The sequence below is a fragment of the Pithys albifrons genome, chromosome 4, assembly GCF_047495875.1.
Source record: "Pithys albifrons albifrons isolate INPA30051 chromosome 4, PitAlb_v1, whole genome shotgun sequence".
NCBI classification, from domain to species: Eukaryota; Metazoa; Chordata; class Aves; order Passeriformes; family Thamnophilidae; genus Pithys; species Pithys albifrons.
In genome coordinates, this window is record NC_092461.1 from 87619997 (window position 1) to 87635494 (window position 15498).

The 15498-nt window shown below is 36.0% G+C and overlaps 1 pseudogene; it reads left to right on the plus strand.

Moving 5' to 3' along the window:
- Positions 1-725: 725 nt before the first annotated feature.
- Positions 726-841, plus strand: LOC139671738 (5S ribosomal RNA; annotated as a pseudogene).
- The last annotated feature ends 14657 nt before the right edge of the window (positions 842-15498 follow it).

Consider the following 15498-nt stretch of genomic DNA (forward strand, 5'->3'; position numbering starts at 1 on the left):
AAACACAGACTCATAAACAAAAAAATCTATTTGTTTCTTCTCTGTTGACTGTACCACAAGAGACAAAAAAAAAATAATTCTCAATTGTCAGAAAGTAAATGGTAGAGCAACAGAGGCATTGCAGATATTTACTTCTTGTTGAGATTAAATTACTTTGCCAGCACTAAATACTGCATGTATCCTCCAACTAAGAAACAATGGAAGGAGATTGCATTAAAGGGAAAAAAGGCCAAGTAATAATCATTATATAATAAAACCGAAGCATGTAGTACATTTTCTCAAGCTACTTTTTTTCCCTAATGGGAAAAAAAAAAAGAAAGAAAAGGGGCTTACCCTCACTTCCAGAGTTTTGAAACAAGGACAATATTAAAATAACTCTACCAAAATTCAGTTCATATGTATCTGCAAAAGTAGGTACTGAAACTTACCTACAGTATTTCAGAATAGATGTCATAATCATACAAGTTCAGGTGTTAACTGCTCTGTTTTCTTGATATTGTACAGATGTCTTTTGAGAAGACACCACCAATGACAGGGAAAATTTACTCTATGACCTATAGAAAACTACATTAGTGTTAGTATCTGTCAAATATCTTTCCATGAGGCTAAGGTAAAGAAAAATCTGAATTTATCAGAAATTGTTATTGTCTTTTCTGCAAGGTAAGTCTGAAAAAAAATGAAGACCTTAGCACCTGATGGCATTTTGACAAGGAGAATACTAATGCAACTACGGCCGTGCCACCCTGATGCCCAACCTCGTCTGATCTCAGAAGCTAAGCAGGGTTGGGCCTGGTTACTACTTGGATGGGAGACCTCCTGGGAATACCGGGGGCTGTAGGTTCTAGTCCTGAGGACTTCACTGTCACTGTCCAAACTCGCTCGGCCGTGGCAGATGAACCTTAGGAATTAAAAGGTGGGGCCAGTTCTGCACACGCTGTGCCTCACCTAAAAATCCACTGTGCAGGCTTGAAGCACACACCCATGTGGGTAGAGCCCTTCCCAAAATCTTTATTCATGAAGCCTAGCCATGAGGACATAGAAATATCTTGATATTTTAGTTCTTTAACAGAGATAATAATAATTAAAATACTTCATTAGCTCTAAACTAAAGTTGGAAGCAGATCATATTTCATCATGGAACTATAAAAGACTCTGTTGTTTCTTTTCAACAGCCCCAGGCTGCTTGGGCTGTTCACTGCACCTCTGAACTCCTGGGATATCTCAGAATGTCCGTAATGCTATAGAGCAATAATAACGGCGGAATGAGGTAGCACTAGCACTGATTGAAAATGAAGCAAATAATGCCAGCTGAACAGCTCAAGGGGGATTTCTCAAAGCAGAATCCTGAAAGTGAAGAAAAGACTAAACCAATTTTGGCCGAATGATTAGGCTTGTTTTAAACAGGTCACTACTATATTGCAATCTAGTTAACTGTGACATGAGATATAATCGAGTTTATGCTTATAGTGGGAACTCTCTTTAAAGTGTCATTGTCTGCGGTTTCTCTACACTGACTTACAGTCTAAATATCTGACAGTGACTACCACGTCACTTTCTATACTGCCAAGAAAGTAAACCCACTGCATACCCAGAATTCATAGCCTCTAATGAACAAATCAACAAAAAGTCTGTTCTGTAAGAATTTGTAGTTAAGGTTTAATTGAATTCATTAGGTGTCCTAGTTGAGCAGGAAGGACCAGTTGACACTGTGTGGGGGTGATCAAAGCTGTGTATTCTACTCCCTCTATTCATTTCCCAAGGACAATGGGCCATTAGCAGCAGCTGCCCAGGGAGTCATTATCACCTTCACACTCAGCCTGAGGGGGGCGGAGCTGCTAATGGGCCATCAACAGCTCAACACCCCCTGGCTCCCAGAGTTAATCACCCATTGTGTGAGTCCCCGCCCACGGGGAGGGACTGTGTGCTCCCTGAGGGTACATAAGTGGTGGGTAAGAAGACTTTGGTAACTTCTCGTTGGATCCAGAGGAGCAGCAGGACCTCGACAGGAGGAGATCACCGCTCTCGCCCAGACCACAGCCCTCGCCTGCACCAACAGGTTTTTTCATTTCCTTTTGCTCTGGACTTGGAGGAGCCACAGGGGTCTCAGCACAAAGGCAAACAAACCCCCTTGGGTTTGTGCCCCAGGACACTGGTTATACTGCTGGGTTTTTGTGAGTTGAAAGCAATTTCCCTCTTGTGTCAGTGTTTTTATTGGAATATTATTATTAAATTTTAGGTCTGACTTATAATCTCTCTTGTGGTGAGTTCATTTCCCCTGCTGGTTTGTCTTTAAACCAGCACATTAGGAAGGTGTCATATTTTTATATCATAACTTGAGCTTCTGTTCTGAAGTGGAGCAGATAAGTCAGTTTTCTAGAGGATAGCACAGAATACAGTTATTCCAACTCTGTATAAAAAGAGAGATTTTTGCATTGAGAAAGACATTACTAAAATATTGGATCAGCACAGCATTTTCTCACTTACTCTTTTGGGGAGTTTACAGTTGAAAATCCATAGCAAAGGGAATTTAACTCTCTGTTATTGTCAAATAACTATGGATATGGGCAGTCCAGAAAAAATATTCTTTAATTCCAAGTAAATATTGAAATTGTTATTCTATTTCTGTAAGGAATTTAACCTGTCCTTTACATGTAATAACTTCCTTAATGAATTACTGACCATTTTTTTTTCTATTTATTTTTTCTATATTGTTGGAAAAAACCCATAACATACTGGTTAAACAACCACTCCCTCCAACTATGACCTCCTTGAAAAAAATTAACTCAACTGGAAACTAGCTCCATACAAAAAGGGGATTTATTCCCATTTAAAGTTTATCCATTGATGCTGACCTGATATGAGAGATTCAACCTTCAAGAAATATTCAACATTCAAATTCCAGGATTTCCACTTAACTGCCCCCTGTACAATCCTATCTTCTACTGATTGTGTAAAATTAATGGAATATTTAAGACCATCTTAAACCACAAAGTACTACCCTCTCCATAAAGACTGTTGTGTACAAAGAACTCTAGGTCAGCAATGTGATATCACTCTTTTCTTCTACAGGATTACTGAGAAAAATGCATTTTTTTCAGGGTGGCAACATATACACTAATTACTATAGAGAACTGGAATGATAAACTTTTCTGATTTCCTGGATATAATTCTGTTAATTAATTTTTATATTGCATAACAAGAAATAACAGACCCAGAGACCATTGTGGAATTCAACATTTTTTTTTAATAACATAAGGTAATAAGGATTTTTTCATTAAAAATAAGAGGTTGTACCATAACTAATACTTTAGAACTTCTCTGAAGAAGTCATACAAATATATCCTTCAAATGATCAAGTAGTTGATAATACTTTATCTCAAGATCAAATAATTCATCCATCATAATAAGGTTTTTTTCTAATACTACTGGGAATTATAAATTGCTTCTGAAACACTGAGGAATCAAGCACCCCCTTTAGGGGTGTAACTGAGCATGATTACTTCTGTTACTTAGATCCTGACTGATAATCAGGATAATTCTGATAATTCTGATCTTATTGCAACTTCACTGCAGTCACTGTTTTCAGTCATACTTATGACATTAAGCTTACCTTTCATCACATGGGAGATTCCTTAAGGAAGAACAAAACAACACAGTGTTCTGCTTTCCAACAGAATTAAAAAACCTCATGATAAGAGAAGGGATAATAATATCATTGAACATTAAGTACTTATTCAAGGTTCTTTTTATTAATGAAAAGGTAAATAACTTTTTTTTCAAAAATCATAACTTTTTTCGAAAAATCATAGAAAAAAAGATGAAGAGACTATTAAGTTAGCTAATTTAATGATTACACAATAAGACAAAAGGAAGTTACTTCAAAATAGAAATTTAGTTTTATTTTGTTCATTGTTTCTATTTTATAGACTTCAAGTCATTGTAAGCATGTCATAATTTTCATATTTGCATGTACAGCTTGAGACAAAACTAAAAGGAAAATATCCCACTAAACGGAAAATGTAACACTATACAGGAGACAACTGCTTTGATATTTGTAACTTTCAAGGACCTATAACAATGCAACTAGAAAATAATGTAATGTTAATCAGAGATGTAAACCATATCACACTTTGAAACCTTTAGAACCTTTTAGTTTTTTCAGAGTTTTTCAGGCTTTTATTTTTTTCAAATTATTTGAATTTTGTTGAAATTCACTGACCGGTATTCCTGTCTACAGCCCCTAAATAGTCTTCCATTATGACTGTAGTTTATATATTTTGTTTTCATGACAGAATATTTTTTCTACAATATACAATCCGCTTAAAATATAAATAATACTCTCATGTATTCAGCTTATTTTCTTGTTGGCTGTGATTTGATATACCCAGTATATCATGATATAAAACCAGGAAAACGTGACTAGTTCCAATAATTTTTTCACTATTGTCATCACTGGTTTAGACAACTGCGTTGGACTAAGCTATCCAGTAATGTCATAAGAAAAGATAAACCACATGTAAGCAAAAGCTTATTTTAGGTATGTTTGGACACTTTTGCTATGTTTGATGATGAATATTATCTTCTTTATTAAAGATCAGCCGAAAAGTGGATACTATAAAATTTCACTGCTTTCTAAAAGTCTGTGAATGAACGCTCTTTTATACATATTGCCTTTGTTTTTCTTTTTTTCTTTTTATAATTTCTTTTTACTTCCTTTGCATCCTGTTTCAATGTCGATTTCCTTTTCTTTTGTTCTTCCCATTTATATGTTTCTGCCCGTGTATCTCTCCCTGTCTTGCATTCTCCAAAATAATTATTTTTTTTAAGAAGTGTCTAAAAATAGCTTTAAAACTTAAGACTGGAATAATTCATACCACCCATGTCTTCTCTTTCTCTTCTTGAAAATTCGTTTTATCTCTCTACCTTGCCTCTTCAGATCCTAAACTTTCTGAAATAGATCTCATCTTTTAAACAGTAAGAGATTACACAGTGGTGCATTGATCCCAGTAGGAGTCTTTAGGCACTAAAGAAATACAAATAATTACAAAGCATTGCCATATGCCTGATCTCCAGCAGCTGCAAGCTCTGTAACAAGAGCATGATGCTCCTGCTTGTCACCTCTCCAATCCTGCTGGCCAGTCTGCAGCAAGGCATAACATTTCTGGACTCAGCTCTTCCTCCTGTGCCAGCAGTAGCTGTCAGGCGGTTTCCACAACACTTGAGGCGCAGCTGGGAAAGGACTGCAGACCTACACATCTGGTGGATTATGCAGCATTAAGGGGATACAAAATTTTGCAACTAAAAACCCAGTACAGGTAAAACCACATAATTTTAAAACTTCAACAAGTCTCTCATAAGTATGCAGCTTGTCAGGTTCAGGGTGTTTTCCAGCACTGTTCTCTTGAGGTTCATTTTAGCATTTTTCTACAGTGGATCTGCAGGTTTACTATGAGCAGTTCATCTGTGCATGATTGCCAAATATAAGTAGGAAAGTGATTTTTGTTTGTCAACATTATCAGTCTATAAGACCTTGACAGTTTGATTTTGAAATTAAATGTAGCATAAACAAGCTTAAATATTTGGCTCTTTTGCTGTAGTTGTTGAAGCTTTAGTTACTGGTAAAGCATATGTGCTGGTTTAAAGGTAAACCAGCAGGAGAAACAAATACAACACAATAGAGATTATAAGTCAGAGTTACAATTTAATAAAAATATTACAATAAATGCAATGATACAAAGAGAAATTTGCTTTAACTCACACAACCCAGAAGTATAACCCAGCCCCCTGGGGCACAAACAGAATGGTCTTCATTAGCCCATGTCCTGAGACCCACGTGGTTCCCCTGAGTCCAAAGTAAAAGGGAGGGGAAAAAAAAAAGCCTGTTGGTGCAGATGATGGTCGCAGTCTGGTGAAGAGTGGTGGTCATAGTCCTGTCAAGGTTCTGGTCCTCCTCTGGATCTGACAAAAACGTCCCAGAGATCTTCAAACCCCAAGATTATATACCCTCAGGTTCAGGTGGGACTGCCCAGTACTTCCCCCAGGACAGGGAGCTCCAAAATGGGTGACCTTGACTGTGAGTCATGGGGCAATTTTTGGAATCCTTGATGGCCCATTAGCAGATATGTTCCCTCAGGCTGGATGTGAGGGTGCCAACAACTTCCTGGCGGGGAGTTATGACAGCTCTTATCTCAGGCTTCTTAAATACCCAGCTTACATCCTGAGGGGTTGGGTGTGCCCTGAGCCACTGCTGCAAATTGTCCATTGTTAACAGTTCATAGGAAATGAATAGAGGTTGTAGAATACATAGCCTTGGTCACACCCACACAGTGATAAACTGGTCCCATCTGCTGAACTAGGACAGGGTATACTCCACATAACCCTGACTCTTGACTTCACAATGCTAAATATATGTTTAATATTTTAAGTTTTGTGTTTCAAGTGTTTTAACCAAAAAAGCATTTCAGCATATCATCTAAGGTTAATTATTTGAGTGCCATCACTTTAACCCCTTCACATGAGTGACCTGAAAATAAAGGCAAACTCATTAGCCTGCACACAGGGAGATGAAAGAACTGAAATAATGTTTTATTCAGAAATGCTAAACAGTAAGTCCTCTGTAATGGATGCAGAAGAAATTGTGATATTAGGAGCATTCAGGGACTATTCTAGTACTTTCAGATGTGAAAGTACTAGAATAAAACCCTACACTATACCTAAAACCAATACAACTTTCCAAATTCATGTTTTATTTTCCTTGACATAGACATTAAGTGTTTTACACATATAGATAATATATGTGAGGCTTATCTCAATACAAAGATAAATGCATGAGAGAAAATGGTGGTATAAAAACGCATGTATTTTTGAGGTACAGTGTTGCTTATAAAACTATTTAAATTATTGCTTTAATATTTATCTCTGGTAGCAATAAAAGCAGATCATTATTTACAAATGGAAGTGTAACCCATGATAATGAACAAGTTACATATTCATGAGGTATAACTTAACCTGATTAATATTATTTGACAGGCACAACTTTTGAAAAATATCTTGGATCTAAGCTACAACTACACAGACGTAGAAGTAAAGACTCAGCTTAGATTTTGCATTCTTTTGCATTAATTGTGTTTCCAGTAATTTGTAAATGCAGCTTATACACTAACAGCAGCTATTTATTAGAAAAGAAGGAAAAAAAGCAGAAATAAGATGCTGAAATGAGTATACAGATCCATAATTTGTTGGATACTTGATGCCAACAGGTAGATTGTTCTTTCCTCAGAAATCCTTCAGATTTCACTAGGGAAGTATTCTTAGCAACAGAGCCCTTGAGATTCAAACTCAGATATTAAAAATCAATAGACTTTTATAGAAATGATACCTAAGAAGCTTCAAAATTCCAACAGCAGATTAATGGCAAATAAATGTTGCTCTGTTTCCCAACATTTTTAAGCTTTATCCACAAAATCATGCTTCCCTTTTTTTCATAGTTATCTGTGACTTACCCTTTAAAAGTGAGACTGAATTTCTTCAGTTTATCTTGGGAGTTTGTGTTATGCAATACAGTATGATATATATATTAAAATAAAATGGAAGTTAGAGAAAAAAAATTAAGGAAAATCCAAAAGAGGTGACTACAGGCAATAATAACTGAGGATTTACAGGATATTTAGTATATAAATTCTTTGTATTTGTTTTTTGGAAGTCTGAAATATCTTTTTATTTTTATCTCTATGTTGTTTGAAGACACTTAAAGTAAGTTTCTGTTTACCTGGGTGTATGATTGGGAAGCTGAGGAATACCTACTCAGTAAAATCCCATGAATAACATGTTTAAAACATTCCCATATTAAAGAATCACAAAATAATTTAGGTTACAAAAAAACTCTAAAATCAAAGACTCTGTGTTACACACTTTAAACTTTTTCCATTTTTATTGTCTTTCATTCATTTTCTGGGTTTATTCAGTTGTGTAAAAGTTATATTGAAAGGATGAATAATGAAGAGATTGTGTTTTTATATAAATACGGATATTGTGGCATAAATTTGTCAAAGGGAAATAACTTTTCACTAGACCAAACAGATGAAAGCACTGGCAGAAAATGAAGCTCTATTGTAAATAAAATTTTGTCTTCTATTTTAGCATTCAGTAACAAGCAAAATTGCAGAGATTTGGAGTTGATATTTTGTTTCATATTTTGGGGATTTTGTTAATATATTTAACTTTTGGGTCTCTATCAGACTGTCAGAATTTTATAAACATGATAAACATGAACAAAAGTGGAAAATTTGGCTGTACCTTAGCTGCTTATGTGTGCATGACAGAAGTAGCAATATATGGAAAAAATATCAGATCTGTTGCTACCACAAAATGAATTTTGACTAAACATAAAATTGAAAACAGAAGATCTGTGAAAGAGATCAAAGCTAAAGAAAACCCAAAGTGTGCAGACAAACACATCCAATGTTAGATGCTACCACAAAGATGACTGTCAATCCCATTGTGTGACAGAGTGAAAATGAGAAACATCATTGTCACAGCTACAGTCCCTCTGAATATATTAAAATATCTTGAAATGCCCTCTAGTATCTCTAGCATGGGACAACTTAGGAAAGAAACAGAGGAACATTCTTCCTCTTTTTGCAGATATGAAGAGGCCCTTTCTTTCAATCATTTATCAGCAGTCCTGGCTAATGAGGGAGATCCCAGTAGACTGGAGGTTAGACAATGTGACACCCATCTACAAGAAGGACCAGAAGGAGGATCTGGGAAACTACAGGTGTGTCAACCTGATCTCAGTGCTGGTGAAGGTCATGGAGCCAATCTTCCTGAATGCTATCACACGGCATGTGCAGGACAACCAGAGATCAGGCTCATCCAGAATGAGCTTAGGAAACAGATCCTGCTTGACTAATCTGATCTCGTTCTTTGTTAAGATGATACACTTAGCAGATGAACAAAACGCTGTGGATTCTGCCTGAACAGACTTTGTAAGGCCTTTGACACCATTTCCCACAGTATTGTCCTGCTTCTTGTGTGGATAGGTTCTCTCTTTGCTGGGTAACAAACTGGCTGGATGGCCAGGCCAAAAGAGTGGTGAGGAATGGAGTTATAATCATCTGGAGACCATTCACAAGTGGGGGTTCCCCAGGGCTCAGGGTTGGGGCCATTTCTGTACAATATCTTTATCTGCAAAAGGGAATCAAGTGCACCTTCCTTAAGCTCACAGATGACATCAAGTTGGGCAGGAGTGTTGTTCTACTGGAGAGCCGGAAGGATCTGCAGAGGGATCTGAACAGGCTGGATTGGTGGGTCAAAGCCAATTGTACAAGGTTCAAGAAGTCAGAGTGCTGGGTCCTGCACGTGGGTCACAACAACCTTGTGAAGTGCTGCAGGCTGGGAGACTAAGTGCCTGGAAAGTGGTTCATCAGAAAAGGTCAAAAGACGGCTAGATGTGGTCCAACAACGTATCCATGTGGCCAAGGTGGCCAAAGGCATTCTGGCCTGTATGAGGAAATGTGGTCAGCAGGATGAGGGCAGGGATTGTTTCCCTGCATTCAGCACTGGTGAGGCTGCACTTCAAATCTTGTGTTCAGTTTTGGGCCCTTTGCTACAAGAAAGACATTTCACAGATTTAACAGAATATTCTGACATGAAAGGGATGCACAAGGATCACTTAGGTGAATGGCCCTTATGGGGATAGAACACACAACCTTGGTGTTATCAACATCACAGTCTAACAAACTAAGCTAATCTCAGGGTCAATGGAAGTGCCAAAGCATGTCCAGAGAAGGGCAATGAAGCTGGTGAAGGGTTTGGAGCACATGTGTTATGAGGAATGACTGAGGAAGGTGAGGTTGTTTAGCCTGGATCAAAAAAGGATTCTCTACAACTACCTGAAAAGATGCAGGGAGATGAGGGGTTGGTCTTTTCTCCCAGGCAACAACTGACAGAACAAGAGAAAATGGCCTCAGGTTAGTTCGGGAGAGATTTAGATTGGATATTAGGAAAAATTTCTTCACAAAAAGGATTGTAAAAAATTTGAACAGGCTACTCAGAGAAGTGGTTTAGTCACCACGCCTGGAGGTATTTAAAATATGTGGTGGTTGTGGACATACTTTGGTGGTGGACTTGGGAGTGTTAGGCTAATGTTTGAACTTAGACGATGATCTTAGACATCTTTTCCAACCTAAATTATTCTAATTGTAATTTAAAGCTTTCTACTAATTTTATAATACATTATACATATGGAGTAACTGAAAGTAAAGGTGAACGCAAGAAAGGAGAATTATTGTACTCTTCACAAACACTTGAGGTGCTTCGGGATGTCTCTGTGGAGAAAGCACCTAAATAAAAGCTTTTCTTAAGCTCATCTTTCCTGTAGCTAGCTATAGGACTTGGTAGCGAAACCCCACCACTACCAAAAAAAAAAAAATCAAACACAAAATGAACAAACCAAAAATCTCCCTCACTCTCACAACTGAAGCCACTGTAGAAAGACATCAAGACTAACATTCTGAGACACATAAGAGCACCATTGCTGTATCTAGAAAGAAACCTTACATCCTGCACTAGCTGTCACTTAGACTTTCTCCAGCACATGCTAGCTGCAAAAGCTTGGATTCCACCAAAATCAGGGTTAGCCTTTTCCCTAGATGTTTACTCCATTACTGGTCCATTCTTTTGTGTTCTCTTTCCTTGTACCCTTTTGGGTATGATTCTTGCTTTTATTAATTTTAAATCAGTGTAGATGTGTTTCCTGGGATGTACCACTGGCATGTCTGGTTTTAACCATTCCTTTTTCATTACATTCTCCCTGCAGAAAACTTTACATGTTGATCTTCTTCTAGATCCCTTTCTTGTTCAAGCAGTATGTGTGCATTGTTGGAATCTAAATCTCTTAACCTTTATCCTATCACACATATTTCACAGTTACACCTATATTTCCCAAAACACATTTTCCATGATTTGTCATTTTTGTAATTGAGCCCACCACTGAAACCACTGAATTACTTGGATACACAGCACAGACATTGGATCCATTAAGTGGATCTTTCCCCAACTAGCTATCTTAACTCCCTCTCTCCATAACTGCTATGATCAGTCTTAGGTGTATTAATCTAGTTTTGAAAATTTATCTGTGTATGTTTGATGTATTTATAGTCAAATGCTCGTAAGGGCAAATGGACCTAAAGAGAAGGTATTATGAAACAGAAACTAGCCCTAAACAGATAGTCAAACAAACTTGACAAAAGATCCTTCAAAACATGAAGCACATTTCTTAGGTATTTCATAACCTCTCAGAAATATCTATATATCACTCAATATGAATGCATAAAATACAAGTATATCTTTCAAAATGAAAGTTAAAATTTATTATTTTTGACTTTATATCTTTACATAATCTGTCAAAGCAACAGAACTACAATTGCAAAATTAATTTCTCTTGCTACCAGCTGGTCTGTCATTAGTGTGTGTACTTCATTAAACCAACATGGCTTTTAAGATGTATTAATACAGTATATCATCAAAATTGTATTGCTTAGAAGATGTATTTCTCAACTATGAGAACGACTGGCAATAAAAAATATATTCATATATGCAATTTATTTTCTGAATGTTTCAGATAGTGAGTTATTTAAATGTGCATTTTTAATTGAGAATACTGCTAGCTATCCAAAAAGTACACTAATGTGTTTCAATACATGGCTATTGATTTTTCAATCTTTTATTTATTATTAATAATTATTCAAGATATTTTTTTTCATTCTTCAAGAGTGTGTAGAGTATTGAATAAACTGTATCATTTTCTTTCTCATATATGATAAATGTGGAGTTAATGGCATCAAATATTTTGTTCCCAGTGAAAATCTTTGTTCAAAAAACTATTCATGAAGTTTCACATTGTACTAGATTATTACAAGACATTACTTTTAGTAACAGTGACATCTTTCAAAGTGAATTCACCACCAAATGCTTTATTGATTAGGATTTAGTGAACAATTTGCAAGGATGGATGTATTCAACAAATTGAATACAGAATAGTTTTCAACAAAGAAACAAACAAGCAAAGCATAATATTCTTGAATACATTTAAAAACATTCAAATGATCTATTTTCTGGCTTCCCTTTTTATTTCATTTACTTTGTATCACTCTCTGTATCTTGCATGTTCTTGAACCATTTGTTATGAACACCTAAAATCTGTTTCTAAAGTGTCAGCTCTTTAACTTTTATTTTTTTTATTTTATATTATTTTTTCCTTAGACAATTTAAGAAAGAATTTTTACGACCAGTAAAGCTTTTGCGACTATTTGTCTAAAACCCTGGCTTTGCAAATATTCACTTGCATCTTTGAAATTTACTTTTGCACTAATGCTCTTGCCAGTAAAACTCAATCCTTCAAACATTTCTGCAGAAAGATCACCAAAGGGTTGCACGTATTGTCAAAGCAAATTCAATCAAAGGTTGGTTGAAAATCTTGCACTGTATTTGTTCAGCTGTGTTAAAAGAACAACTCATTCGAGTTGTTCCCAAGGCATCCCCTAAGAAAATTCAAGATTGGAAAAGTGGTTTTATATTTGTGTATTTGTGATTTGTGACCAAAGTCTATGCTTCAAGTTACTGACTTTTTTTAGAAAGAAACCATGTCATAGATTTCTAACAATTTTTTAAAATATAATTTGTTTAATGACAGACAGCAAAACCTGGAATATTCTGAAGCTCCTTTGTTTTTTTTTTCTGGTAGAAATGAAGAATGTCTAACCTTTTAATATTTGTCTCCTACTTTCCTAGTTGCCAGCCCATTCTTCTTAGTGGTATTATATTGCTACAGTGCACTTCTGATGTCTCATTATTTGGCTCTGGCACTACATATAAAAAGTTGTCCCCACTAAAACAATGACAAGATCACACTGAAACTATAATAACAAAGTGAAATCTTTAACTTACTTGTACTGTTATTTTAGTTCTTAAGTACTGCAGACTATTTGACATCTAATGACTAGAGGAAAGGGGAAACTTTAATATACAGTTAAACTTGCAAAAAACTTTGAATTCAAGTCACATATGCTGTGGTTTTATTCTAAACTGCTAGACAAAATGAAGTTTTTCCCTTAGTAAAAAACAATCTTTCTTTTATTGTTTCATTTTTCTAAAATCTGTAATTCTCTAAATTAGATACAGTCAATACATAAAACTAAACACAGAAATGCAAATATGGATTGCTTTCACATTCCAATGATTTAAAAATTGTTTTGTTAAAAGAAATAATTACTCAAATTGAGACAAGAGAGTTCCTGGAAGACTTGCACCTCTCCAAAGTAGCATGACTTAATGATTTAGTTGTATCAGTGACTTTGAGAATGGCCTATTCCTTTGATAAGAACATTTTACCACTTTTCATTTTTCTGAACAAAGCAAAACATTTTATCAGGACAAGATAACATCAATTTATTTTAATGTTATGCTTTAAAAAGAATAAAAATTTAAAAGTAACATTTATTTTTAACTTTTTAGGATAACCCCACAAGACATAAATATTCTCATGTGATAATCTGTACCTGCAGTAGATGCTGTAGAAATTGTTAGAAATTCCTACTTTAGCTACTTTGTGCCGAAGCCTTAAGATTTATTCAAATTTTGATTTTCTTGATGATAATAGAGATATGTGACAATGTTGCTATTTTTGCCTTCTTAAACATGAGAAAGCAGTCAGTATTGAAGTATTAAACTCCCTTTTTTTCTGAAACCTGAAAGATTCAGAGGACATGCTAACAAAGACTGAATGGTGAAATATCATGACAAGAAAATTCTGAAGAGTTTCATAAAACTGCAGGGACTTAAAGAGTTGGATAAATATTTATAAAGTACAAAGTTGAAAACTGCAGTCACAGGAATTCAGGAGAAATTTCCTGTTGCTGTTTTTTCATGATAAGCCTTCATATATTCAGAGTGCTTCTCAGACCTGAGATCTAAAAAAGACCTTTTCTACCCTCTACAAAGTGGGGATTTTTTTCACCACCTGAAAGGGAAAAAATATAAGATAAAATTTTTCACAATATCAATTTTACCTTCAATATTCATCAACTTCTATAAATATAATTCTTTGTAATGTAAGTGTTTCTATTATTACATAGCAAAAAAGTTTTCATGTCCAACATGACATACAGAAAACATTAGAAGGGACTAATGATTTATTTAAAGTGAAAGGAATGTTTGAAAATAATTCTGAGAAGAAATGTAGTGTTCTGAATGCAGTGTTGTGGATCTGCATGTATGATGCTCAGTGCTTTCCAAGCTAACAGTCTATAGGAAAACTGGACTGCTGTGTTCTCAAAAATTCTGTCTGGGAAGATAATCCAGGCTGAAACCATCCTTTCTCATATAAGGATTTTTGTATGTTTCTGTGATCATTAAATTCTGATTTCTAGCAAAAATATTGTGTACAAGGTCCAAAAAAATACGATAAGAAACCAGGTACTTTTATTTTTGTGGAAGTGGAAAATTATTTCTGTGGAAATAAAGATAAAAGAGGGAAAAACTCTCCCCTCTAAACCAAATTGATATGAGGACCAGGTGCATTTAACAGGTCATTAATACTCAAATATTACTTTCTTCAAGCTCAAGACTGGAATACGTTAATGGGCAGCAAGTCAGCCAAAAGTGCCAGGAGATCTGCGTGGATGAAAGGAGCTCCTAGTCAAACTCAAAGACAAAAGGACATCTGCAGAATGTGAAACAGTTAACAGAAGTGACAGGTAATACAGAAGGAATATAGAGACACAGCCTGAGTGTCCAGGGACAAAGCTAGGAAAAGCTAAACCTAACTCGAATTGGATTTGGTAAGCAGCATCAAAGGGGAATGTATACAGAAAGACTTCTAAAAATATAAAAGTGGCAAGAGGAAGACTAGGGAAAATATGGCATGTTGTTGAATAGAGCAGGAGACCTCATGACAACAAAAAATGGGCAAAGCTGAAGTCCTGATTGCCTTCTTTGCACCAGACTTTGCTAGAAAGATCTGCCTTTAGGAAGTCCAGGCCATGGGAGTCCAGCAGGAAAATGTGGAGCCAGGAAAAGTTAACCCTTGGTGAAAGAGGATCAGGTTAGAGAACACTTTAACTGGACATACATAAGTTCATGATTCCCAATGGGATGCTAAGGGGCTGTTGTCATTGTGAAGTCACTTCCCATTATCTTTGAACATTCATGAATGTGAGAGGTTCCTGGTCATTAGAGGAGAGAAAATATCACTCCTATCTTCAAGAAAGGCAAGAGGAGTACCCATGGAACTTCATGACAGTCAGCCTGGTTTCATTCCCTGGGAAGGTAATGGAGAAGCTAGTCCTGGAAACCATTTCCAGGCACAAGGACAGGAAAGTTATCAAGAGAAGTCATCATGGCACCAAGGGGAAGTCATGCTTCATGAACCAGACAACCTTCTACAGTGGAACAACTGGCCTGATAGATGAGAGAAGAGCAGTGATTACTGTCTACCTG